Source organism: Leopardus geoffroyi, chromosome A2 (assembly GCF_018350155.1).
Source record: "Leopardus geoffroyi isolate Oge1 chromosome A2, O.geoffroyi_Oge1_pat1.0, whole genome shotgun sequence".
Taxonomy (NCBI): Eukaryota; Metazoa; Chordata; class Mammalia; order Carnivora; family Felidae; genus Leopardus; species Leopardus geoffroyi.
The window spans coordinates 132,692,686-132,705,637 of NC_059331.1; the positions used below are offsets into that span (position 1 = coordinate 132,692,686).

A 12,952-nucleotide genomic window follows, 5' to 3' on the forward strand; every position below is an offset into this window, starting at 1 on the left:
AGGGATAAAGGCTATCATAGCGAGCTTCACAGGAAGAATCAGGAGCCCCATGGACCTAGTTGCTCTAAATAAGACCACCATCTCATTTTCCATCTCCTGTCATAGCTCATGCTTTTAATCACTGTTTTTCAGGGGTTCTTGGGAGCAGTTGTGCTGATTTGCTTTCTCTCTTTTGTTTTACCTTAAGACTGCCTCAATTCTACCTTAAATTAGTTACCAATCATCCTTCTGATATCCATCTTTCAAAACTGTGTTGAAAATTTTCATTCGTTTTTCACCTTTTCTGCAACTTTTTCTTTTTTGTCTAATACTTTATTATTTCTTTACTTTAACTTTAATGGAGTTTGAGTAGTTATAGGAGATAAACAGAAGAAGCTAGTCTATTATACTTAAGCAGATGCTGTAATTTCATTTTTAAAGGGAAAAACCAATGTACCTAAACCTTCCTAATGGTAGCCTTAAAATACAGTACTTTCTATCTGGTCCCCAAATAAAGAGGAGGGTATGAAAACTTTTGAAAGAAGAAGTCTTTTTTTCAATACCTCCTGCCTGTCTTCCCCTACTACTCCTGTACTTCTTGGTATATGCCTCTTCTTTCCTAGCACCTATCTCCACTAAGTTTAAGTTGCTTTTGTTTTAAATAATTTTAAGTTTATTGTATTTCTTTTTTGCTTCCTGGAATGTGTTTACTCCTTTCAATAACTACCTCTAGTAATCTTACTTTATATTGCTTTTGTCTCAAGCAAATGTAACTGTATTTATCTAGTCTTAAGAATATTGGAATGTGTATAATCCACTTTAGAAGGATATACACCAAAGAGACAAAGTGAGTAGTATTTCATAGCATATTTGTAAATATCATTTAGGTGAGCTTGTCATTTCTTTGTTCCCAAATGAGACAGACATCTCAGAAAAAAGAAACCAATGTGTTTCCTCACTTGGCCAGATAGTATACCAATAATGAGAATAGAAATTTAAATATTTGACCAGCAAACTCTCCATAATCATGCATATTCAAACTTCTTTTCTTTTGCTCCCATAATAAAAAAAGACAAACATGATGATAAATAAGTACAGCCAATATTTCTCACAGCAATAGAACAGTATTTAATTTATACTGGCATTAATCAGGTGTGATCTAGAGTGCTAAATACATTATTCACACAGATTTTTGTGGGCTCTGAATAAATAGAGCATTATTCACGCAATGGCACCTTATGCTATTATAAAGACAATTGAGCTAAAAATAAATTAATAAAAGTGCCATGCAAATACAACTGAGTCATGTGGACTTTTTATTGTCTAACACACACTATATAGTAATAATAGACCCTTGTATTTATAGACTGCTTTTCTTCAAGGAACTCAAAAAATTTTCTAGACATAGTTTTATTTTTATTTTTATTATTTTTTAAAATGTTTATTTATTTATTTTGAGAGACAGAGTATGAGTGGGGAGGGATAGAGAGGGAGAGAGGGAGAGAGAATCCCAAGCAGGCATGGTGCTGTCAGTGCAGATCCTGATGTGGGACTTGATCTCAGGAATCGTTAGATCACGATCTGAGCAGAAATCAAGAGTTGGTCACTTAACTGACTTAGCCACCCAGCCAACCCAAGACATAGTTTTAATATGCATGTTTCACAACTACAATAAGACATGAAAAACAAGAGAAAACAGGTACAATATCAAAGAGGGATTTTGTTTATTCATCACCTCTTTAATAAGGTAACTGTATTTTGTAACAAAAATATTCAGTATTATAGAAATGATTTTAAAGGGTGTGGAATGTTTCCTAAAGCAGCATCTATATAACAAGTTGTGTCTTTAAATGATGAGCTACTAGTGTTAGTGACATACTTTAACTTGTTTAACTCAGTTCAACGATCTCCCTTTTCCACTCAACATTTTCCCATCTCTTACCTCCTAGATATCTTATATTGTTTCTTGAACCTGGAAAACAATTGGTGTCTTCAACTTAAAAAATTAAAATGACACTATTTACTCCCTATTGTGTTTCCTGGGCTATAATGGGTATTAAAAAGGCCTAAGAATATTGGGGAGTCAAAGGTCCTTTGATCATAAAGTGGGCATGTGTCACATCTACTAATCTCCACCACAATACCTAACTACCACTATTCTCCCTTTAATTTTGGAATTATTAGTATTCAAGTGAGACCCCCATTGCACTCTCTAATTTAGCATTTGTTGTGTCCAACAGCCTCCAAACCATCAAAACTGCTGCTTCCACTATCTGGTATGGAAAGCATGCGTCAGTTTCCTAGTGATTAAATGGATACAGCCAATGATACTTGAATTTCAATTGTATTTTTGGGACCCAGCAGCAAGAAGCTAACAGTGGGCTTTTGGAACTAGAAGTTTATTTTGGAAGTAGAAGACAGTTGGACAGGTTTAAGTTGGAGCTGCTGCTATGGCACATTCCCTAGAAGAGGACCAGCATGGGTCACTTCTCATTCAGGGTTAATCAGTAATACCCCAAAAAGCAGCATTGCCCAGCAGAGCACTCTAGCCATATGCCCAGTTAAGAAAAAATAATTTTGCCTTTTCTCCATAATCCATTCTTCCTGATTCCAAATTTAAGAAGCTAGAATCAGAGGCAGGATAAAGAGTAAAGTAAATTTTCTTCCCCTTTCCCTGACTCAGGTTCTAGCTAGGAGGAGATAAACTGGATGATGAGTGACTGAGGTTTTAATAACTGTAGATGACTGGGAAGCTAAGGAAGTCTGCTCAGATATTCTTAGAAGATGTGCTACTCATCAAGGAAATGAGATTTAACTTAGTCCTGGTTGGGGCAGTGGCTGATGAAAAAAGCAAAATAATTTCATGTTATGTCCTACTGAGTTAAACATTTCAGCATCCTGGTTATACAAATCTATTCAAAGCTTTAAATAGTGAGGCACAGTTGTAGTGATGGGTTACTGTTTTCATTAGTATTTGATTTTTAAAACTCAGGCACAAGTTATAATCCAAAAGGATATTACACCAATATCCTACTACTGCCTGAATATAAATCTCTAACTGCTTACAGAAGTGCCTACATAAGTAGATTCCAACCTTTTCAAATTATCAAATAAATAAGGGCACACTTAATTATTTTTCTAGTTTGTATCTAGTCTTCTCTTCTCCAACCCATTTTGCATTGATTTTTTTTTACTAACTGAACTTTTGTTATTTATTTTTTTACTTGTCTATCAGATACCTCTTCTAAATATTACTCATAATTTTATCCCCTTAAAAGTGATAACATTGTCTATGTTGTTCATAGATATATTCCCAGCTCCTTGCTTATAATAGATATTTAATAAATATTTGCTGATTGAATGTAACCTTTGCCATACATTTTATATATAATTTCTACTAAACAAATGACATTTCATAAATTCTAACTATTTCATTTCCCATTAGCTCACCAGGATTGCTACACAGAAATGATGTCCTTCCAGGCCAGATCAGAGAACCTTAATAAATCTTTGCTTTATCAAGTGCTTAATGTAGAATTTCCCAAGTTGGAAATGACTGCTCAATAAAAATGAGTGATAACTATTGCCAAAATAAAATGAATGTGTTAGATCAAAACTCCATAGTAAATGTATATAAATGCTGGATGTCAAGATGATGATAATGTTAATTTTCCTCAATTTTCACTTTTACCTGGTAATATGAGCTATAATCTCATTTACTATATCTTTATAGATATTAGTTATGATCAGAATAAGCATCAATATCAAGTAGTACATCACTACATTATCATGTTTATCAAGGTCATAACATTGGGTATACTATAATTTATTAATCTTTTATTTCCAATGAGTTCTTGGAAACAATTCTAAACATTCATGAGAACTATGTTTTGTCTACATTTCTATTTTGTTTTAAATATGGAAATTCTAACATTTTATGGAATTTCATGATACTTTGCACTTACCTTCTGTATAAGTCCAAAGCTATTGTTCTTTTTTACAGTTAAAATGACTATGAGAATTATTAATATCATTCAAATACTTCTGTTTGACCCTTAGTCTAGCTTTGTAGGGCATCTTCAATTTATATTCAACTTTAATTTGGGAAAGAAAAGGAAAAAATAAATTTGAGAACCTGGGAAAACAATATAATCTCTAATACTTATTTTAATTGTAATGTAGTAGGTGGTAATATTTCTTACACTAAAATCAAGTAAGAAAACCTCTTGACATGAAGTTGAAATATTAAACCAGTCAAGATTCTAACCAGATTCCTACAAGATTCACTTGTAGGAATATGAACTTGAAGGATTTGAAACCTGGTTGAGATGGATCATATCATTCAGAAAGTGATAAATACAACTCACCATGAAGAAAAAATGTAAATAATCAGAATACTTTGGAGTTCTTCTGAACATCTGTCTTAACTCTCAATGGCCACTAGATGGCACCTCGTATTTGGCAACCATAACAGTTCCTTATTTCTAGAGCTTAAAATAACTATAGCACCAGGTCAGTTCTGACAGAGCAAAAATTAATCCTGCCACGGACATCTAACACTTCCTTGTCAGATATCTAAATTTAAAATGCATGTGATTTTCTGGTCACACACAAAAATATATAATACCTTGTTATTGTTCCCAGGTGTTCTGACTTCTAAAGGAATTGTGAGATTTAAATTTTCTTAAATAGGGTATTTAATTTACATCATTCTAAAGTAGGGATTGGAACCATATTACTCTAAATATGTTTCATTCTTTAAGCATTCATTTTATTTTTCCAAGACCAAATTAAGTTATTTAAAATTGGTTTTGTAAACTTAAAAGGCAATTGTGATCAATACTACCCTCAAAGGATTTAGAGTCATAGACCCCTGTTTTATTCATTTATTAATTCTTCAAAAACCATTTTGGAACAATATCTATGACAAAAGCATGTGCTGTGTATAGCAGCATCTGAATGTACTACTGTTTATCTTTCCAGAATACTTCATTATGAAGTAAGAAATAAAAAATTAAAACTATCCATTTAAATGCATGTCTAATGCCTAATAGCTTCTCTAAGAATGGCAGATTTCAAGTAATTGTAGATTTCGTTAGTGAATCCAGAATGATACAATTTAAATTAAAAGAAGTTAATTTTAGGGTGAAACAAGAACATAGGTTTGTTTGTTTAAGTGTTAACTGTTACTGCCTAGATGTTTATCTTTTTTCACATGGTTGTGGATTTTCTTTTTGTTGTTGTTTTTGGGAGGAAGTTTTTTTAGTTTTTAATTTTTTATAGTTGACACACAATGTTACATTATTTGCAGGTATACAACACTGTGGCTCTACCTCTCTATGCATTATGCTATGTTTACCTCAAGTGTAGGTAGCTACCATCTGTCCTAATACACCGTTACTGCAGTATCATTGACTGTATTCCCTAGCTGTGCCTTTATTCCCATGATTTATTCATTCCAAAATTAGAAGAATGGTACTCTATTTTCATACTGAGGGACGATTTAGTTGTGATATGGTCAAGGGAAGACAAATGCTCTCTTGCTTTCAGAAATACCATTTTCTCTTTCTTCATTTTTATTTCTTTTATATTGTTTTTATCTTTTCTTATTCCATTTTGCTGGCTCATTTCCTTTGCCATCTTCTTCTCACTCACCACATTCTCTTCTCTTCTCTTCTCTTCTCTTCTCATCCCACATTCCCTCAAGGTGCTCTTATCTATTTCCATGACTTTGGCTCAGAGATAATATATTAGGAATATTTCTCTGTTCTTCCTGTGCAGCTTTCCCTACTGGGCTCTAGATTAGAATATAAATTGACTGAGCATATCAGCTGACTATTTAATAGACAACTCAAAATCACCATATCTAAAACTAAAAATTTGCATCTTCCCGTAGAACCCCCTCGCCCTTCTGAAGGATCCACCCACACACCCAAGCCAGAACCCTGGAGTTCCTTAGATTTCTCCCTTGCCCTTGCCTGTTATATCACTAAGTCCTGCGGCCACTGTCTTTGAAATATCTCCTACATCTAATCCCTTCCCTTCATCCCCTTCATACTTAGTATTGCAAGTCACATTTTCTTCCATTGGTTGGCCATGTCTCTGCCCTTCAATACTCATCTTTGCTCTCTATTTTGACCTTAAACTTGAGATTGACTGAAATACTCATAGTTCCTCTCCTTTGTATTCCTCCAGCCTTTTTACACTGACTGTCCCCGTTGCCTCTCCACTTGCTTGATTCTTATTCTGGTCAACTTGTGTTCTCTTTTCAGGGTTTAGCACACCTGTGATGTTTTCCCTGTAATCACTAGGTAGAGCTGGCCATGATGACAAATCAATGTTTACTCAATGGATATCTATCTGAGTTTTAGTTTTGTCATCAATAACGAGAAAATAATGCGCTTATATCATTACATTTTTAAGAGCAACGAAATGAATAAATCACTTATGAAAGTTCCTGGTAAGTAAGTTCCTGGTTAGTAAGTATTTACTAAATGTCAGGCATTAGTAATAATAGTATTACTAGTAGTAGTGGTGTTACTGCTCCTATTACTATTAAAGTGCCTTCTGTATCTCAGGTTCTGAAGCAGGTACTAGAAATATATGAATTGATATATATAATTTGCATGTCTACCCTTATTCTAGATACTAAGATCTGTCAGATTAGGAACTGCGTTGTACTTAATTTTGAATATCAAATGCCTGGCTTAATCCCTAATACAGACTGGGATCCCAAGTGAATTAAGGAAAGTGGCATGTCAAAGTCCTTTACCTTGATTATTTCCATCATCATGTCAGGATATCAGTCTCAGGACAGAGTGGATTCTCTAATCTCAATTGATGGCAGAAGTGGGGAAAAACTATCTTTTGCTCTGAAATGGAATGTATAGATTAGAATTAATATACAACCACTGTTATTACTTACGTGCACTATCCATTTGGAGATGAGAGTATAATAGGATCTTGCTATCATAGTATAATCTCGGGATTGATATTAAAGAAGAATCACCACTCTGAAATTCTTTTTTTTTTTTTTTCTGTCCTGACAGTAATGACTTTGCTTGAATGTAGCATAAATTAAGCCAGTCTTATATCAAATTCCACTTTCGCAGGGAATATAAAATGGGTCATGATATGTAAGTTTTCGCTATATTTCACTATCTTATAAAGGTGTAAAGAACTGCATTTTCCAGAAGTCTGAATAGTAGATAATGGTATTGCTTTAAACCATATGTACTAAGCGTTTCAAAAGGAATAAATGTGGAGGCTAATTTGATGGTTCCTTTTTTTTTCCAGAAATATTAGTATAGTTTCATGACTACTTATTAATAACTGGAAATCTTTATTTTTAATAAAGTACTTTCTTGTCATTTTAATTATGTACTTAAAAATTATCTGATGAACTTTCATTTTTAAATATATTGGTGGCACTAAAAGATTACACAGTAAAAATAATGATGTTGAACTGAAAAAAATGACTGAAGAACTGGATGTGGGCAAAATATTAGCATTAACTGCACAACGTGGACTTGAAATGCTACTTTTCCACTGATGCTCCATTTGCAATGCGTTTTCTTCTTCTCCCACCCAGTTTTCACTGGTTAGTAGGAAAAATTAAAACTTGAACTACAATATGTGTTTTGTTGACTTAAAAATGATCCCACCTATAACTGCTCTAGGGAACATATTAAACTAAAACAACATCTTCCAAATGTTAAAATTAACCCCAAATTAAAATTATGTATTTAGTTAAACATAGAAATGATAAAGAAAAACAAAACACAACAGGACTGCATGGAAGAGAAGAAGAAGAATCTGTCTATTGACGTTGTGTCCACAAAACCCCTAATTTTCTGGTCTTGTCTAAGTACCTTATTAAAGATATCAATGTTCTTCTCATTCAAAGTGAGTAAAGTAAGTAAACACCTATATTTCTTTCCTCCCTTCATTAAGATTCACCAAAATGACTCTAAGACATATGAAGGGGGGAAAGAACATAAATGATTCAAGAATGAGAACTTTCCATTCAACTTTATCATCAGATAAATTTTTAACAAGGATTTTTTTGCATTACACAGTAGTATGTAGCATATGTACCTTTTACAGTTAAACATAATGATACTGTAATATTTATTTATTTTAATTTATTAACACTAAAGCAGGGATTTAAAAATTAATAAATTATTTTGTACCAGGTGCTCATAATATGTGAACAGTAGAACGGAAATAATAATTAAATAATTAATTTCAATTATTAAACACCAAATATTAATCATATTTAATACTATTATATAATTATATATTATTATTATTATATAATAAATGTATTATTCAAATGGCTAGCTCATTTGAATCTTCTAATGTAAGAAATCAATGTTTTAGTCAATTCAGAAATGTTAGATAATTGAAATGGAGACAACCAGTGTGACCTCATTATCTTGAGAAGGAAAAAAAAAGAATTTGAGTTATTCTAGAGTATTATGTCTAGCTCAATTTAAGATAATTATTCTTCAGTTAAGTAAATTATTCATGAAACTATCATGATCATAGTTCTGAAAATTTGGGATATGTACAACAAATGTTCTAAATCACTCATAACCTGCTATGTATGCATTATTGCCTTGCTGAATTTATCTCCAGGATAGTGTCTCTTGCTGATTGTGCCAGAGACTCTAAGTTGTCTCCCAAACTTACTTTCTTGCTACAGGAAATGGCTTTCCACAACAGAGGTTTGAAAATATCAAATGTCTGTTTTCTCAGACTTCTTTGCAGCAAGGGTATGTGACCCAGTCCCGGCCAGTGAGGGCTGAGGGATAGTCTGATTAAGGAAAGGCAGTTGTGTTGTCTGGGAAATACTTTACTTCCTGTTAAAATAGAGATGTGTGAAAATTTGAAATGAGAAATGTTCAAGCATCTTACGATCAGGAGATGATAGCCAAGAGAAATTGACACAGCACTGACATTGTCAAACCAACATGTCTCTAGAAACAATATGTCTCTAATGAGGTATATACTTATATACTTACTGCATTGAGAAAAAAAGAAGCACTTAGTTTACACCACTTTTATTCAGGTATTCTGTTACCTCCAGCCAAAAAACATTGTAAATGACATATGTTTATATATACAATTATGATCACAGTGTGTATCTTATTTTGTATCTTATTTTTGTCACATAATATTTTATTATTATTTTCTTATATTGATATATTCTCCTCAAAGCTGTTATTTAATGGCTATATAATGTAACATTGTATGAATATATCATACTGAGAATTTCCATAGGCTTCACGAATATTATGGCAAATAAAATCGTATTAAGACTAATACCTTCGGTCCCAGTATTTTTGAACCCTCACTGCTTACATGAATGCTCTGTTTTATAAAGCAGGGAACTGTGCATGGGCTTCAGTTTTCAGAAAACCCCCTGTAATTATCAGCAGTATTTAGGGTATAGTGTGTGTCTATGTATACTCTTTCTAAGGGGACAGTCCATAGTTCTTAGAACATTCTCAAAGAGAAATAATAAGGCTAAAAGTTTAAAAGTGAGCTGTTCTCTTATTCCTTAAGTCTCCTTAAAAGATAATGGAGTGCTTAAAAAATAACAACAATATTGTGTGAGGTATGTAACATGTGTACAAATAAAATACATGGCAAAAGCACAAGACCAGGAGAAAAATGGAAGTATGTAATTACGAGGCTCTTCTACTATATATGAAGAGATATAATATCATTTGAAGTTACTCTTTGATTACAGATGTTTACTGTAAATTCTAATGCAATAACCAAACCAAATGAAGACCACCAAAGGAGATAAAATGCAATCATAAAAAATATCCTGTAATCTAAAAGAAGGCAGAAAAAGAAGAAAAGAGAAGCAAACAACAGATGTGACAAAGAAGGCAAACAGCAAGATAATAGGCTTACACCCGATCATATCAATATCCAGGTAAAACGGATATAACCTACTCACTCCAATTCAGTGATAGAAGCTATTAGAGTGAATAAAACAGGGAGACCCACTAATATGCTGCCTACAAGAAATTCGCTTTATATATAAAGACAAATAGATTAAAAATAAAAATGTTAGAGATGTTACACCATGTTAACATTAGTTTTAAAAAGATAGAATTGCCATATTAATATCAAGCAAAGTAGATTTCAGAGCAAAGTTACTCCATAATGACAAAATGGCAGTTCACCAAGAACACAAAACCATTCTAACCATTTATGCATTTGATATAGAGCTCCAAAATTCCTGTGGGCAGGGGGAAACTGGGAGACATAGGTAAATCCACAATTAAGGACAGAGATTTCAATACCCCACACTCTCAATAATTGATAGAACAACTAGACAGAAAATCAGTCGGGATAGAGAAGACTTGAACAACCCCATCAACTGATTTGAACATTTGACATTTGTAGAATATTACATCCAACAACAGCAGACACATGGAATATTTACCAAACATATCAAAAGCAAATTTTAATACATTTAAAAGAATTTTGGTCATACATAGTATATTCTCTAATTACAATGGTCAGAGAACAATCATTAGCAGAAAGATCTCTTTAAAATCCCCAAAAACATAGAACTAGTATGTTACTTCTTTTTTTTATTATTTTATTTAAAATTTTTTTTTTATTTATTTTTGCGACAGAGAGAGACAGCATGAGCAGGGGAGGGGCAGAGAGAGAGGGAGACACAGACTCCAAAGCAGGCTCCAGGCTCTGAGCTGTCAGCACAGAGCCTGATGCGGGGCTCGAACCCACAGACTGTGAGATCATGACCTGAGCCGATGTCGGACGCTTAACCAACTGAGCCACCCGGGCGCCCCAACTAGTATGTTATTTCTAAATAGCTAATTGAACAAAGAAGAAAGCAAAAAGAAAATTAGAGAGTATTTTGAAATGAACATAAAACACTACAGGCCAAAATTTGTGAGATGCTGCTAACACAGTAATTTATAGCACTAAAGGGTTTATAGCACTAAACTACAAAGGTTAGAAAAGTAGATTGTTCTCAAGTTAGTAACCTCATCTTCCAGCTTAAGAAACTACAAAATAAAATGAAACTAAAACCGTTTCCGATTCTGTGTCTCCCTCTCTCTCTGCCCCTCCCCCGTTCATGCTCTATCTTTCTCTGTCTCAAAAATAAATAAATGTTGAAAAAAAATTTTTAAATGAAACTAAAACCAAAGGAAACAAAAGAAAATACATAATAATTAACAGCAGAAATCAATAGAATATAAAACAAACAAACAAAAAAAAATAGTAGAGAAAATCAGTGTAAACAAAAGATTGCCCTGTGAGAGAAGATCAATAAAATTGCTAAACTTCTATCCAAGCTGATCAGGGACAAAACAGAAATCACAAATTACTATCAACAGGAATGAGCGAGGTGGTATCACTAAAGAATCTTTAGATATTTAAATGAGAAAATAAATTATTACTGATATCTTTAGGCCAATATATTAGACAGCTTGGTTGAAATGAACCAATTCCTTAAAAGACACAACTACCAAAACTCATTCAAAAGGAAATACATGACCAGAATAGCCCATGTCTGTTAAAGAAACTTAATTTGTAGTTAAAAACCTTTACATAGAGAAAACTCAAGGTCCAGGTGGTTTTACTGGTGAAGTCTAACAAATATTTGAGGAACAAAAATGTTGCCAATTCTAAATAAACCCATCCAGAACATAGAATGTCAAAGTATTCTATGGTTTTGGCATTTTCAGATTCTAAAATTGAAAAAAAATATATATCAACTTCAAGAAAAGAATAAAATTATAGCCATTATCCCTTTTGAAAATTGATTTATACTCCTCAACAAAATATTAGCAAATAAAATCTAGCAATATATAAAAATGATAATATGTTACCAATAAGATTTATTCCTGAAATGCATGGCTGATTTAACAATTGAAAATGTTTTCTTTTACCCTACATAGCCCACTAAACTTTTTAAAGTTTAAATCTAAACTTTTTCTTTTTCTGACCTCATGAACTTTGCATACCGTGGAATCAGAATTATTTTCCATCCATCCGTCAACACTTGGCTATTATGGACCTATTGTCCTAGGTATGGATATAATTTACTATTGACTGATCACCTACTAGGTGATCTACACCTACTAGGTGCGCTACTAACAGTATTTTATTTAATATTCACTGGAAAACTAAAAGTAGAAAACTATTATGTCATAGGAGACAAAAATCAGGCCTAAGATGTTAATGAACTTACTTTCCCAGGATGTGAAAGCAACAGGGCAAGGATTTTAATCCTTTACAATTTGTAAATCCATGATCTTCCATGTCGTGGTGAACCTCTTATAACCCCCAAACACATATTTTTCTTATTTCTTTGCATTCTCACTTACTGTTCCTTCTGTTTGGAGGGAATGTTTTCCCTTCTTCGTTTGGTTAACTTTTATTCAACTTTCAAGAAACAGCATGTATTTAGAGAAACAGATATTATCAGACACTACTAGTATCAGTGTACTTGCTGGATGACAATTGGAAAAAATGTAAGAAGCTGAAATGACTTTTTTTTCTACCAAAAGATTCATATATTTTAGTTTTTTCTAAGGAAAAGAAATTAAACTAGCGTGTAGAGAACACATGGAAAAATGGTTATTATAACATTACTATCTTATAATGCTTTCCAGAAACATGGAAATACATAAGGTACTAGACAAAATAAAAACAAAATAAATCACAGACAAGCTTAAAAAGAGAGAGAGAAAGAAAAGGAAGGGACAGAATAAAAGAGAGGGAAATTTCCTGGTGTCAAACCTGAAGGATATAGTCAAAGCCATACACCTATGTAACTGATGCCATGACAGAGCACGGGCGTATCAGACATGACACAGCTCCAGAGCAGTGGGGAATGAGTTACTTGCCCTTAGATGAGACTAGGAGAGTACTTTTAAACCAGTGCAAGGAAAATAGTTAGAAACAAGTGTCCTGC

General features: G+C 33.0%; 2 long non-coding RNA genes across 3 annotated transcripts in view; one reads left to right on the forward strand and one right to left on the reverse strand.

Annotated features, from left to right (window-relative positions):
* Positions 1-12,952, forward strand: part of LOC123606732 — a 190,822-nt gene that overhangs the window by 118,058 nt on the left and 59,812 nt on the right. The window lies entirely within an intron of this gene.
* The window catches only part of LOC123606733, a 79,582-nt gene continuing 71,815 nt past the window's right edge, over positions 5,186-12,952 (reverse strand). The window contains exons 2-3 of the long non-coding RNA XR_006716473.1: positions 6,752-6,851; positions 5,186-5,776 (exon numbers count right to left, since the gene is read on the reverse strand). This is a non-coding gene — a long non-coding RNA (uncharacterized LOC123606733). The remainder of the gene's footprint in view (positions 5,777-6,751; positions 6,852-12,952) is intronic.